Genomic DNA, 14,868 nt, shown 5'->3' on the forward strand with positions numbered 1-14,868 from the left:
TCCCACAGGGTGGCTGAGCAACAGCTAGCTCCGAGGTGGACGTTTCCAGCAGACACTTCACTGCTGGTTTGGTTGCCTCAAGGGCACCTTCTCCTGGTCTGACTGGCCCCCCACTTTCCCTGTATGGGTGGTAAAACAGTCACATGTTGGGATCTTGCTGAGAAAAGCTAAGCTTTACAGCAATAAAACCAATTTTTTCCCTTCATTTCTCTCCTTTCAAAGCATGACAGCAGGCTGACAGAAATGGCCATTCGCCTCTGCTCAGTGCTGGTGGAACAATCTCAGAGCACTGGGAGCAGAGACAGTGAAGTACTGGAGCCAGACCTGTGGTGGGTTGCTATGGTCAGGGAGCTGCAGGACAGGACAGGTATGGAGAAGCTGAGAGAGCAGGGCTTCTTCAGCCAAAATAAGACAAGGCTCCAGGGAGAGCTGTTTACAACCACAGGGGTATGGGAGGGGGTAAGAGACTGAGTAGATTTCCTTTGGAGGACCACAGGAACAGGGCAAGAGACAATAGACACAGGCTGAGCATAAAAAGTTCCAGTTGGTTGATGAACAAAACAAAAATCCACACAAACTACAATGAGAGTAGCGAAGTGTTTGAACAGATGAGCCAGAGAGGCTGTGAAATCTCCATCTGGGAGCAGCTGGCTTTTGTTGGCTTTTAGCAGGCCCTTGGACCAGACAACTACCAGCAGTCCTTTCCAGCGTAAATTATTACACTGTGATGCTGTGGTCAGGTTTTGACACTGCATGCACAAGCAGATCTGGCTGAGTCAAAGCTAAAAACAGTAGCCAAAGAGTAGTTACCTCCTCTGCCTTTTCAAAGTCTCTCTCTTCAAAATACAACAAGCATGAAGATGTTTACAGAGTATTTTCCTGTGAACTTACACCTGGCCACTGCTGAAGGCTCTTGGCACTGGTAAGGCCTTCCCAATGGGGTACCTTATGCCCTTGGGCTTGCCAATGACTGCATGACACCTGGGTACACAACTTCTCATCTTGCCAGCAGGAAAAGCCTTGGCATGACACAGATTGCACCAATATGCACCTATGGTGAGCAAGCAATGTGAGTACAAGGAGCTTGTACAGTCAAGAAGAGCCTCTAAAGTGATGTGGCCATAATATGAGTATGCAACACCTCTATGTTCTCATTTCAGTGCTGTATGCCCTTTGCTGCTGCAGCCTACTTTATGTCTGGAGGTGCTAACAGAGAATTGCAAGCCAGTCTCACTAGTATGGACCCTGCTCTATATTCAGGCTAAACTCCACTGCCAAGTCTGGTTCCTGTGATACAAATGCAGGGCACCTTCAAAAACTCCCAATCAACAAAGGTTAATGAGAAAACATACTGGAGATCTCACAGATACACAACCAAAACCAGAAATGCAACCAGTGTCCAATCCACATTTCTCTTAGGCCTTCCACAGCACCGAGGATGAAGAGTCATTTCCTGCCAGCAGCCTCCTCAGAGAGGTTCCTCTAACAGCAGCTCTGCCAAGCCATGGACCATGCCATGGGATCCTGCAGGCAAACTCTTCCCTAGGAAAGCCCCATTTCTCCAGAGGTCAGCACAAGGAAACATTTCCCATAAACCTTCTGCTCTCCAGGCTGGGCAACAGCTCTGGGCTACATTCCTCTCTGGATGCACAAAAACTTCCTTATTTAATTAGATTGAAAGGAATTTTGGAATTTTGTTTCAGCTGGGACAAATAACCAAGAGCACTGTATCCTACTGCCCTCATTCCCACTTCATCAATCTTTGTGTCACCCAGAAATTTTATCAGAAATAATTTTATATTTACTTCCGTATCACTGCCAAAAATGATGAATAGCATGAGGGTTTTGACTAATCCCTGCAGAGTTACATTAAAAAAATGTTCACATTCAGTAAAGATTCCCTATTGACAACTACTTTTTGAGCTCTGTCAGTTACCTTGTTCTTAATACATTTAAGATATGCTTTAGTAAAAGTATATAGTACTAATATTTTAGTAATAATGTCATGTGGAATAAAATCAAACGCCTTACAGAAGTTAAAGTATATTATATCTACAGTTATCTTATCCCCCAAACTTGCAATCTTATCAGATAAATCAGGTTTGTTTGACAAGACATATTCTCCAAAAAAGAATGTTGAATGGCATTAATTATATTCCCTACCTTTAATTCTCTAAATCCTCTCTCAGTTCTATTCTTTTGCCTGAGATTGATGTCAGGCTAAACTGCTGGCAGTTACCCGGGATCTTCCTCTTGCACACGTTTGCTCTTTTGTGAATTTCCAAGAGGCTTAAGAAGTTAACAGAAACAGACCACAGATCTTCTGTACCAACTTCTTTTAGAATTTTTGACCATATCTATAGTCACTCACCAGAAAATGTTCAAGCACTACCTCACCTCATTGTTTTGCACAGACTGAACTACAGGTGCTGTGACACAACACGTAGCTCTCCCTGGACTTCTCCATGCACAGCAGGGGCAGACCATGCACAGAGACTGAGCAGAGCCCAAGATCAGTTGGTAGAACATGGACAGTGCTCCAAGGAGTCTGCTCACACTGAGGATTTTAAGGAATTTTAAGGGATGCTCTGTCTTGCTCCCAACCCTTCCCTGTCCATCAACCCAGTCTGCAGCCAGGCTTACATTTCACATCAACACTAAACTATCCCACAGAAATCCTTCTGAATTCTTTCTGAGAAAGAAAATATTGCCACCAACTTTGGGCAGGAATCTCCACCCTGTTCTAACAGATGGTGATCTTACTGAAACTTTTTGTGTTTTATCACTTCTCATTTAGCAAGAGCCATGCAATGTACCAGGCATGAAGCCTTCAGTGCTATGGAGATTGCCACAAAATGCCCTGGTGCACAAAATGCCCTGGTGCACAGCTTCAGCAACATGAGACACAGCTCTCCTATAAGCTTTGTACCACCCAACTGCATGAAATCCAGACCTCTGTCTTCAAGTCACCAAGTCCACACACAACAGGTCCAAGCTGTCGACAACATCTCCAGCAGTGTCCACCTGAGGACTGGGATCAGCATTTGAGTCTTCAAGCACAGCAGAGCTTTCTATTGAGTTGGGAAGCAGTGCAGGAAACAGCACTTCCCTGAGAGCTGCACTGAGTCTGGGGCTGATCTCCAGGAATTAAGGGAATCTTATCTAATGGTACATAAAATAATACACAAAACTCACCTATCACAGGAGATCCTACTATTGCATCTTGAAAAAGGACCTGACAGATCAATGCATTTTGCTGAAAAGCCCTCCTCTGCTAAAGGATAATTCATCTGACATAAGGATGTGGTGCTCCAGACAGCTGGGACACACACCTGAGAGGGAGCTTTAAAATACCATCCAAGGCAATACAGAGCCAGTGTGTTTGCTCCAGTCAGTGTTGTTACAATGGGAGAAAATTACAGATTTAAATAAAACTGTTCTAGCAGGAGGTACAGCAGCACATCAGTGAGAAGCACTAACCACGCTTATTCCACTTCACCCATTAACTATTTTTAATTTTTAAGCAAGTTATTAGAGCTACTATAATATTATAAATATTGTATTACTCATTCGAAAAGATTAAATGGTCTCAAAAAAGAGAAGATATTCTTGTTGCTGCTTTAGTGGCTCTTTGTGATTGGCTACCTTGCTTCTCTGCCCTTCCTTACACTTCTCAACCCTTCCCTTACACTTCTCTAGGACATAATGGATTGTACTGGGTACTCTCAACTTCTTTCCATCCTAAGGGACAGTAGAAATACCCAGCATAGAGCAGAACTGAGCTCTGAACACATCCAAGCTAAGTAAAATGACACTGTGAGCCTGCTGTGGTGTGACACTTGTGATCTGCATCACATAATCCAAGAAGCTGCAAAGTGCTGACCTCTGCCTATCACTGCACTGGTCACCTGGGCTCCAGGGGAGAGGCAGAGCGGCATTCCTAGAGACAATCATCTCCCCAGCAGCACTCCTTTGGCTGAGCCAGTCTGAGCCCTGAGTGCTCATTTCTTTCTGGGGACTGTGAAGGGGTGCTGCCTCCCTGCCTGCCTGGGTGTGTGCACCCACAGCCACCAGCCAGGTGAGTCCCACTGCACAGGACAGACAGCCTGGCTGGAACACTTCCAACATCTGTAACAAAGGCTCTAAGCTAACAGTTTATCTTGCACCTACTACAAGGTAATTTCTTATAATATAAATCTATTTAAGACTGGAAACAGTCCTTTCTGGTTTGTGTTTATAGAACATGGAGTAAAGGTGATAATCAGGTTCACCAGGAGTCTCCAGAGTACAGATTAATGATGTGCTCCTTAGGACCAGCACTGGCAAGGGTGAGCATACTTCCCTGCCCAGACCCCAGCTGCCGTTCTTGTCAGTAGGCAGCTTACAGCACATTCCCATTTGACTCCTCAGTGAAGGCAGAAAAAGAAAGTTGATTTAACCATGAGAAGGAAAGTCTTTCCTTGACCTGTCCTGAAATGGGAACCCATAAGCAGCAAACTGTTATCTCTGTCAGAAGGAGTGGGACCCACACCTGCTGAATTTGGCTAAAGAGATGACAAGACACAAATTAGGAATGAATATGACAAGAGTTGTGTTCAGACTGGGACATGAACCACTTGTTCCTCGATCACACTTTCAACTGCAAGAAATGTTTCTCCCCAACAACCCACCAATCACTCCATTAAATCTTAATATATAGCATTTTACTGTTATACAGGCTCCTGTCTGGTAAACACAATATTTGTTTTTCATACTCCCTATTCATTTCCCAAGAAATTAATACACCAGCATTTGGAAAACATTCGTTCTTTTGAACTTCAGCCATCCAGTGTCCCACTTCCAGGTACTTTCCTCTGCCATCCTGTACACATCCATTTTAAATACAGCACAGAGAAAACCAACAGCTGTCACTGAACAAAGCTCCACCATCCAGAAGATGGAAGCTATCAATCTAGAGTTGAAGGACTTTAACAAAATGAATAAGAAAGAATCCTTGCAAGGTGGAAGAACAAAGAGACAGAACAGCAGCTTTTCAATCAAGAGCCACACACTATATGCTTTAGGAAATAACAAGTTCAATTGCCAGTTGATAAATAGCTTGCCACCAGAAAGTGCATTTGAACTGACACATAACTGCCACACACATAAGCCCAGAGTAAGCAAGAGCCACGCTGCCCTCCCACATGCAGCTCAGTGCTGCTGAGTTTTCCCTGCCTGCCCACACAAACACCATTTCCAGGGCACTCCCTGCTCCCCTAAGGTCACAAACACACGGACCCTGTCACCCCAGCACACAGGTGCAAGAAACAGCTTCAGAGCAGCTGCATGCCCACAAACAGAACAATGTTTCTTGGGTTGGGGCAGATTTTTCTCAGTTTAGGGGGCTGTAAAATGTTTCTATACCCTAATTTGCAGTGGTCAAAGAGCCTGACACAACAGGACTTACACCAGCACAGCCCTTTTGCCTTCCTCAGGCTCCCAGGTCCTGCTTCCTCAACATCACTCACACACGTCCAGATGCAGCAGAGCACACGTTCAGGCTTCAACTGCCGAGAAGTTCATTACTTTCAATAGGCCTATAAAAAGATTTAAAGTCAAGTACATTCGTAACTGCTTTCCTGAATCAAACCCTAAGTAAAAAGCTTGTCAACATAAATAAAGGCACCAGAGGCAGACCATGAAAGATATCTGCGATTACACAGGTAGGATTTTGTGCGAAGTTTTCAGCAGGATTTAGTCCAACCGTTGTAAATGTGCAAGGATTTTAAATTCATCCTTGAGAACAAGATCGACACATCTTCTAAAGGAAACCAAATAGTGAACAAATGCATCCTATAATAACTAAATATTCCATAAAATTAAGGAGACATCATCAAGTCGATTTTGGCATTAAAATGTTGGCTTTGCACAACACTCTTCAACAACAAGAGCCCTCTGATTCCTCCAATGGCTTCGTAGCCTGCAACCCAACAGCACCTGGTGCACTGGGTGTGTGCCCAAGTGTCCTAATGCTGGTCAACCACAGGACAGGGAAGCACAGCCAATGGGGAGGTCATAGCTGGCCATGCCAGCTGAGACCAATTCAGGAACAAAAGAAATTACCAAAGAGAGAGAGGTCAGTGACACATAGAGCACTTGCTGAGCTCCTACAGCCCATGGTTTTATTTGTTACTACTGATGAGGACCTTTCTGGAAAGGAGGGAGAGATTCTGCTGGCAATATGGCTTTAAGACCCTGATGGAGGGGAAGAGCAATGCCATCAACGTGAACGATCTCACAGCACCTGCTCCCAAACCAACGTGATGTAGCCAACCAAATGAATCGTTTTAAGGAGGATGGCACGAAATGCATTTCCTGCAGCCCCAGCACAAGAGCCAGATCCCCCAGCACTGAGCCGGTGCCATCCCCTCTGTGTGCAGCACGGTGAATAGGTGAATACACTGTAGCTGTAAAAGGGAGCAGTGGCAGGACATCCATCTTCCTCCGGGAAGGTTGCTGGGCAACCGGCAAGCTTTTGGCTGGGCGCTGACGTCTGCGCGCACACGCACCTCCTCCAGCTCCTGCAACTAACTTGATTTTGATGGATTAACATAAAATGAAAATCTACTGAGCTTCTCTCTCTCTCCCCGACACACAGGGTTCATTAAGATACAAAGGAAAATACAATAAAGCATCGACTTACAATGCATGCAAAAGACAACACAGACACTAATGATACCAATGTTCTGAAGTGGTCCCTTATTTTATGGTAGAGAAAAATGTATTTATTTAGTAAAAATCTCATTAAAATAATAATAATAATAATAATAAAGCATAACACACACCCAAACTGTGATTCTCTTGCATTGTTTTCTCTTTTACATCCTTCAGAAATGCTGTTTATTTTTCCACTGCTCCTTGTCATATGATATTTTAAGATTATTTCCCTTCACCTGCTGGAGAGACACCACTGGGACACAGAAGTTCCCTCTAATCCCATCCAGCCAAGCATTTATACCACTCTTATTAGCTCGGTATCCCAGTACCCTACTGAGCTGCATTATCATTAATTGTTTCTCAAGTGTTAGCCACAGGCTCAGCTTTACACAGTACAAAGCAAAGATGTGATCCCTGCCCCGAGGAGTTTTACATGCTAAACAGATGGTTAATGACAGCAGCGTAATGACAGCCTTTGGACTGGTAGGGGATAACATTTATGGAACGAGGAATAAATTAGCTGGGATTCATGACAAACTGCATTTGCTTTTCCCGGAGAAAATTTGGGGGAGACTGCTTTCCATGAAAACCTGGAAATGTGTACTGGGCTTGAGATCCAACAAATCATAACCTCAGTATTTTTTGCAAATGAGAAGCTTTATTATAAGAGAATATTTTTATTGTAAAACTGATCAACTTTTTTTCACCAAACACATACAGGGTGTTGGGTCAGAAAGAGGAGAATTTTAACTAAACAAAAATTATTAATATTAAAAAGACAGAACATTAAATGTTTTAGTAAGCCATGAGTTTTAAAATGTTCTTTTAAAAATATGAAAAGGCAAAATGGAAAACAGCTGATGAGCTGAATGGGAATCAGAGGTTAAGGTGTCAGGCCATGCCATTGGGTGAATGCAGTGCTGAGAACACCGTGACATACAAGGTTTTGGGCAGGTACAAATAAAGAGCTGGGCACAACACAGTAGCTTTAAGACCTGCAAGGCCAGTGAAGGAAGCTGATGAAGATACCCCTGCACACATGCATTATTTATTCCTCCAAGATCAGCATCCCCTGCAGTGCAGGCTCCCCCCAGGCAGCAGCAGGGGCAGCACTGCAGTGACTGTGCTGGGGGGACACCAGTGGGACAGGGATGGAGGCTGCTGGGTGGCATCTCCCACTGCCGGCCTGCCAGCACGGTGCTGAGCTCAACTAACCAATTCCAATTAACTGGGATGTTTCTTGTGCTCCTAACACCTGGCTGAGACAGGGCTCAAACCAGCATTTCTGTCCTCCTCACCAGCCCACGTTATTGGTTGCACTATACATGTGAGAAGATGGATAGCTCAGAGACCACAAACCCACAGAGCCCAACTTCTGGAGTGCCCCATGCTCAGTGATGCATCTGGGTGGGACAAGCAAGGTCAGGGGCAGCTTGAAATCTTCTCATGAAACAGAATTCAGCCTGTTGTGTTTCACTGCTACTGGCATTGGTGTTAGTATGTGCAGTGCTGGAAAGCTGTTCATAATTTGGGCAGCACACTGTATGAAGTACAGGGTACTTCTGTATGATTTCTACAAGCCTATTCTCAATTTTACAGTAAAAGCACATAAAATATTTTTTCTACTCTGTTTTGTAGTGTAATGAATGGTTGTGGTTTCTTTCCTCTCAGCCTCACTGTGACCTTCTGGCATTGGGCAGGCTGCCCCAAAGAGACTTCCCCACACACCAGTCCTTTCCTGCATTCTAGAAATGCATTTCCAATTTTTTACTTGACAATAACTCACTCTCAATTCCCCTGTGAACTTCACAGATCTTTAGATAAGACACTAAAATAGGAGCTGTTACTACAGAAAAGGCTTCTCCTGGATGGTGGAAGATGTAGGTCCAGTTACCTTTCAGTTTAATTTGCCATTGATAGTCCTCCAAGTAATATTTGAGAAGGTTACTAAAAGGCAAGGTTTATTTTTCCTTTCCAACTCAAGTATTTAAGATCTTGCAGCTCATTGAAAGCCACAAAAACTTAAACAGTTGTGCCATTTCTAAACAGGCTTGTATTATTTCTATGTCAGCAGATAAAATACCTCCAAAAACAATGTCACAAAAATAAATCCTCAGCAATTACATGAAGACCAAGAAAGGTATAATCACTAGGCATTTAAAATAAGGAGACAATAGAATCTTCACCCAATAGGATAAATACCTTTAAAAGTCCCAGTAACTTCAATGCAAATTTAACTTAAAACAGCTGTGAGACAATCTAAAAATGAATTTGTGAACAGAATAATTGATAAGACTCTTGGGTCCTTATTTCTGTGTGCTCACATAATGGCAATTAAAGCTAAGCACCTTTGAATGGCCTCTAAACAAGCACATGAAAATCTAGGAGAACCTTTGAGTGGGGATTATGCATTAACCTAATGTTCATAATCATGCTCAGAAAGTTTCTCTTTGAAAGCTTGAAACAGAAATGTTAATAATCTCAGGCAAATAAAAAACCTTAAGCTATTGCAAAAGGTAACTTTTGAATCAAGTATATAATAGGTAATACAACTTCAAAGGATTCATCACTCGCTGCAATTAAAATGTCCAACACAGATTTTTAAATAGTCTTCTCATGTCTAAGGAAACTTTTTTCCTCCAAGTAAATAACTGAACTCAGGTGAACATCAGATTATTTTTTTTTAGGAATAAACATTGCTTTCATCTGTGGTGCAGTGAAAAGAGCACAGCATCATAGACCAAATTGGCAATCAAAGCCATTTCCACTTTGCCTATTTTGTTCTCTGAGGGTTCAAAGTATCAATCCTCCTCTTAAAAATCTTCAAGCATGAACAGTGAACATAAAACAATTAACAACTTATGTGAGAGACTAACAAGACTCTAGGAAAAAATACTGCCCCCTCCCCAGTTCCCACAAAACTAACTGGAAATCTTCCATACTTTGGTAGAAGATGTCTGTCTCCAGCATGATGACAGATATGAGCCACAGACAGGAGCACACTCTAACAAGTTCTGCCTAGGTTGCCTGGAAGAGGCAAAAGAATTTAAAAAAGAAAGGAAAAGGAAGATCCTCCTGTAGCTGTGGTTTTCCAATGAATTGCCAAACAAGAAGCAAGCAGGCAATTCCCTGTCAGATTAGGCAGAACTCTCAGCCTCATCACCACAAGTGCCAGTTACTGCAGCCAAGTGTGCATTGACTCTTATGGAGCCAGGCAGGCAAAATCACCTTGTCTGAGTGCAGTCTCCAGGCTGGAGGAGCAGAGGATGCATCCATGGCATGGATGGGAATACTCTGTGACTGCCTTATCCTGTGACTGGGAACAACTGCGGCATGAGGGCAGGTCTTGAGGAGCAAGTTGGTAACGCAGCCCACAAAAACTCTGTGATGGATACTGCTTCCACAATACACAAATAAATCATAGCAGAGCAGATGAATGAGTGGAAATTTTGTAATGAAATCAAACTACATAAAATAGAAACTTCATGTTATTTATGGCAGGAAGTCACCTACATCAGCCTAAAGAACTTATTAGGAGTGGTCCTACTAACAGCTGAACTAGCTTGAAGTCTTGCACCCAAACAACACAGTTTAGGCATTACTTATTTCCACTAAACAGTCTCAAAAACCTGCTCTTCTGTAGCACAAATTTGAAGAATTGAAGGGGAAAAAAGTCCCAAGCACCACATCCAAAATCACTTCAGCTTATTTGATGCCTTTAAATTTTACAGGAAAAAAACCAAGCTTATTTCCAAATCACTTTGCACTTGGTAAACTTTAAGTATAATAGTATTCTTTATCTTCAGACAAGGTCAACTTTATCCCTTGTAACCTGAACAAAAATAAAATAGAATCAAACTGATGCTCTTGTTTTTTAAAGACTGAAATCTGAGAATGATAATTTCCTTTCTTTCATTAGCAAAAGAATGCATGAGTGGACATAGGATGAAAACATTAAAATGCTTAGATTTAGGGAGAAAACAAGAAACAAAAACAAGAGCAATCAAGAGAACAAAAATTAGAGAACTGCATTCCTGTGGCCTGACAGAGCCTTTTACAGACTATCTAACAGAGCTGATGAGGTCCTAGTCACTGATGATTACTATCTTCTTTACAGATGTCCTGATCAGAGGTTAAAGTTGTTACCCTATCTCCTAAAATGCTACTTCAGCTAGAAAAAAATCCACAGACAAATAAAACCTGAAAGCAAAACCTCCCATGGCCAGGCACAGCAGCCCCAACAGTTTCACAAATTTCCATTTCTTCTGAGTAGAGCGATGGCCTGGAGTGATCACAGCCACTTACCTGGACACACATGGATTTTCCATGGGTTTGTGCTCCAGCTTTACTCATGGACTTCTGGAAATCCCTGCTCTGACCCAGACCTGAAGCAGCACTAGCTGAAAAAACAGAGCATGTTATGTGCCCCACCAGCATGGACCTGCGTCCAGCTGCAAACAGCTTCCTGAGAGAAGGACAAGTCTTGCACTGACAACTCTTCACTAACAAGCAGCACATCTGGATTTTGCCCCAGGTGTGTCACAGCCTGTTCAACCTGGAGCATTATGACTCCCCCTCTGCTGCAAAAGGGCAATTGCTTTGTGAGACCCAAAACAATCCTATAGATGTCAAGATAAAAAGCAACTTCTCGGTCTTTTTCCTTTACTATTGAAATTAATGTGAATGTTCTTCTCACAAAAACAAAAAAACCCAAAGCCCTCAGCTACAGCTTTGTTAAAGGACCATGTTTAAAACCTGAGGACTCTGCTAAGTTGGAAGATGCATGGCAAACACATCAGGTGGTGTAAATGCAGACCACGCTTTATGTCAGTATATACACTATGTCAACAGATACACACCAGCTGAGGAACTGATATAAGCATATGTTTAAATCTCTGCAGAGAGAGACCTAGACCAAAACAGAGCTGCAGGAGAAGCTGTTCCCTCTCTGAAATGGCACTGTGTAGGAAGCAAATGCTTTTAGCTATGTTAAAACATCTCCACATTCTTCCTTCTTGTTTTTCTTATACTTTCAAAACAAGACTTCTATACAGAAGGGTGCAGGCAGAACCTAATACATTAAAACATAAACAGTTTTCACCTCAGTAGCAGCGCAGATCAGTATGTGTATGGTGGCACTGAACTTGCACAACTTGTTCACACAAACTCCCGACTACGCGCCAGCAGTTTGCCAGAGAAAGGCTGTTGAATCCTTTTAGAGCCATTCAAGCAACAAAAGGACACCCCTCCACACACAATCATCACAGCCTGCCTTATCAAAGCACTTCACAAGTCTTGCTGCTCAGCATCCTTATTTTTCAGCAATTATTGTTCTGACAAGTAACCCTTGGGCAGTGTCCAAGAATAAGGGGAATTTCTGCTGTGGGATGCCTGGAGTGCTCCTCCTCTGCTAAGTGAAGCAATAAAATCAGTGTGTGAATGTGTACAGAAACAACACAACCCACCTGTCTTCCAGGTGGGCCTAAAGAGGTCACAGGGTGAAAAAGCAGCCCATCTGGGAGCTGCCTCTTGGCTGTTTTGGACTAAGTGATGCACATGTAGAAGTAAAAGCAGGCAGCCCCTGGCCACAGGCACCTGCGCATCAGCCAGCTTTCCCTGAGCCAGCCCTCCAAGCACAGGAAAAGGAGCTGGGTCTGAAGGCACATTCAGTAGAAGAACCAATGCTGAGCTTTAGCTTTGGTGCAGCCACTGGTGAAATTTGAGGGCACCCGTATAAAGGGTTGCAAAAGCTGCTAGCTAGATACTAACTCAGCACCAACCAGGAGATAAAATATCTTATCATGGTCCATGCCAACAACTAAACCACTGTTTGGCCCAGATTAATGAATATAATACTTGACAAGAGCAATTGGAGATTAATGGCCTGTAACTGCCTGGCTACCTTGCACTCTGTAGGGTCAAGTACATTAATGTCAGCAGAGAAACAGCTTGTCTCAACTCAGTGCTAGCACTACAAAGACCCATGAACTTGGAGATACGAGAGCCAAGCTCCCAGAGCCACTTTCTGTCACTAAGGTCTGTTGGTGGCCGATTCTCATGAGGAAGAGTCCTCATGCAGGGGGTTTAACTCCCCCAGAGCACACTGTGGATGGATACCCTGGCATGAGCCACTCTGCAGGGCTGTGACTGAGGCAGGAACCAAGGGGCAGCAAAGGCAGCAGACATGAGAGCAGGTCACTGCTGCCACCAGGGCTGGGATGGAGGCAGCCCAAGACCCAGACAACCCCAGGCAGTCCCCTGACCCCATCTGTTCTTTGCTTGGCATATTTTCATACAGGACAGAAATACAGCCAAAATCTCCCGCTGTCCTTGGTCACTGCATTTAACTGCAAAAAAATCACTGCTCTAACATTTGCAGAAATATGCCCATTGCTCTGCTTTCCAAATCCAAGGTATTTCCAGGGGGCTGAGGAGCTGAGCCCTGAGCAGAGGCCAGGCTCACTGGAGCACCTCTGCCCACCTCCAAATAACTGATGTGCTGAGGCCATACAGCTGCAACACTGCAACTAAAAGTGGTAGTTCTCAAATCTGGACACACGTATGCCCATACAGAGACCCCAGCTGTGCCTTAGTTACAGTTAGATTATTTAGCCCCTTTATCTAGGAGTAAAAAGTAAACCACAGATAATCTGGAGATGAAACTACAATCACTCTTCCTGAGAAATTGTTTTCTGGAATGCATAGTGAAGAAAAACAAAAACTGTAACTTATACAGCTCCCAAGGGAAAAATGAATATGCCAGCTGATCTTTGAAAAGTCCAGTAGAAGTGCTGAGCAAAATTTTAAAGCACAATATGCTGTGCCTTCTTCAAACTCCTTCAGAGGAACCTTTGCCCTACCTCCTGGAGGTAGCAGAAATTATGTTTGTGAGATCATTGCTCATATGCATATTCTGGGTGCAGGCAAGAGTATAATAATACAGGAAGAAGGTGCATTACCCTGTGCTAAATCTCTGAACAACAGAACAGTTTGAAATAACTTGTGAATCCTCTCTCTTACCCCATATTCCTCAGTTTCTCAAATATAAGTATGCAGAGAAAGGGGGAAGGCAGGGAGAGGGCAGGATGACCCTGTGGTGTCTCACAGGGCTGGCACCTCAGGCACACACCAAAGAGTTGCTGTGATACAATGGGAACAGGAGCCACAAGAGCCAGAACATCCTCCACACTCAGCACATGCCTGGGAAGTGTGTTTTGGCCACAGAGGTCATAAAGCTTTCAGAGGTGCTCCTGGCACTTGGAGAGGGGATGTGCAGCATCCCACCCACTCCTCCAAGCTCCAGGGCTTTCCACAGAGCCAGCAGCCACAATTCTGCTACAGTGACAAAGCTCCCCAGCAACTCTGCTCACTCCCCTCCTTGCTGTCTCCATCAACATTCCTTAAAGAGGACCTGGAAGGAGCACCAGACATGTGCTGTTGGTATCAGCCCCTAAAACATCTCTACAGAGTACATGGGAGCAAATATATAATAGACAGCATCAAAGGAAGAAACAGGAGGTAAAAAGTGGCAGCCTATAAATGTACCTTTGGACAATTTTTCTTTTCAGTTTCCTCAGCTAGAGGTGCTTTAAAAAGTGTGTTTTGACAAAAAGGCCTTCAGCTCACCTCTAAGAGCAGTGGACCTTTGGCCATGATGTGGCCATGAAGTAAAGGGGGGTTTCTGTACCCAATATCACTCTTTCTCCCCTCTGAATCCTCACCTGATTTCACATGCCACTCTCCCATGGCAGCAAGCTCCTTGGGGCAGAAACCCTTCTCTCTGTGCCTGCAGGATGCACACTGCAACCTCACAGTGCTTCAACACCATCACTGCAACAGCAAGGTACACCATGGCTGCTGGACTCTCAAGTGCAAAATCAACTCTGTCTAGCCAGAGAAGAGGAAAAAGAGACCCAAACAAAACCCTGAGCACATTAGTCACTGTTAACTGCTCTTTCCAGAAACATAACATTGAAGCCTATTTACTGGCAGGGAGATTTTGTGGTGGCTCATAGATAAGATCAGCAAGAAATCCTTTGAAATACACATATATACACATTAAAACTTGAGTGTTTTACCTTTCCCCTCAAAAGCAATTGCTGCTGTCAAGTACACCCCTCTCTTACAGCCACATGTTCTGTTTAAGAATACCTAATCAGAAAAACATTCAGA

The 14,868-nt window shown here is 43.7% G+C and overlaps 1 protein-coding gene across 1 annotated transcript in view; it reads right to left on the reverse strand.

The window, feature by feature from the left end:
• Nucleotides 1-14,868, reverse strand: part of FOXN3 (forkhead box N3) — a 204,636-nt gene that overhangs the window by 175,413 nt on the left and 14,355 nt on the right. Inside the window, exon 2 of the mRNA XM_058806241.1 lies at nt 5,447-5,576. The gene's annotated coding sequence lies outside the window, so the exon portion shown is untranslated. The remainder of the gene's footprint in view (nt 1-5,446; nt 5,577-14,868) is intronic.

The sequence above is a fragment of the Ammospiza caudacuta genome, chromosome 6 (assembly GCF_027887145.1).
Source record: "Ammospiza caudacuta isolate bAmmCau1 chromosome 6, bAmmCau1.pri, whole genome shotgun sequence".
Classification (NCBI taxonomy): Eukaryota; Metazoa; Chordata; class Aves; order Passeriformes; family Passerellidae; genus Ammospiza; species Ammospiza caudacuta.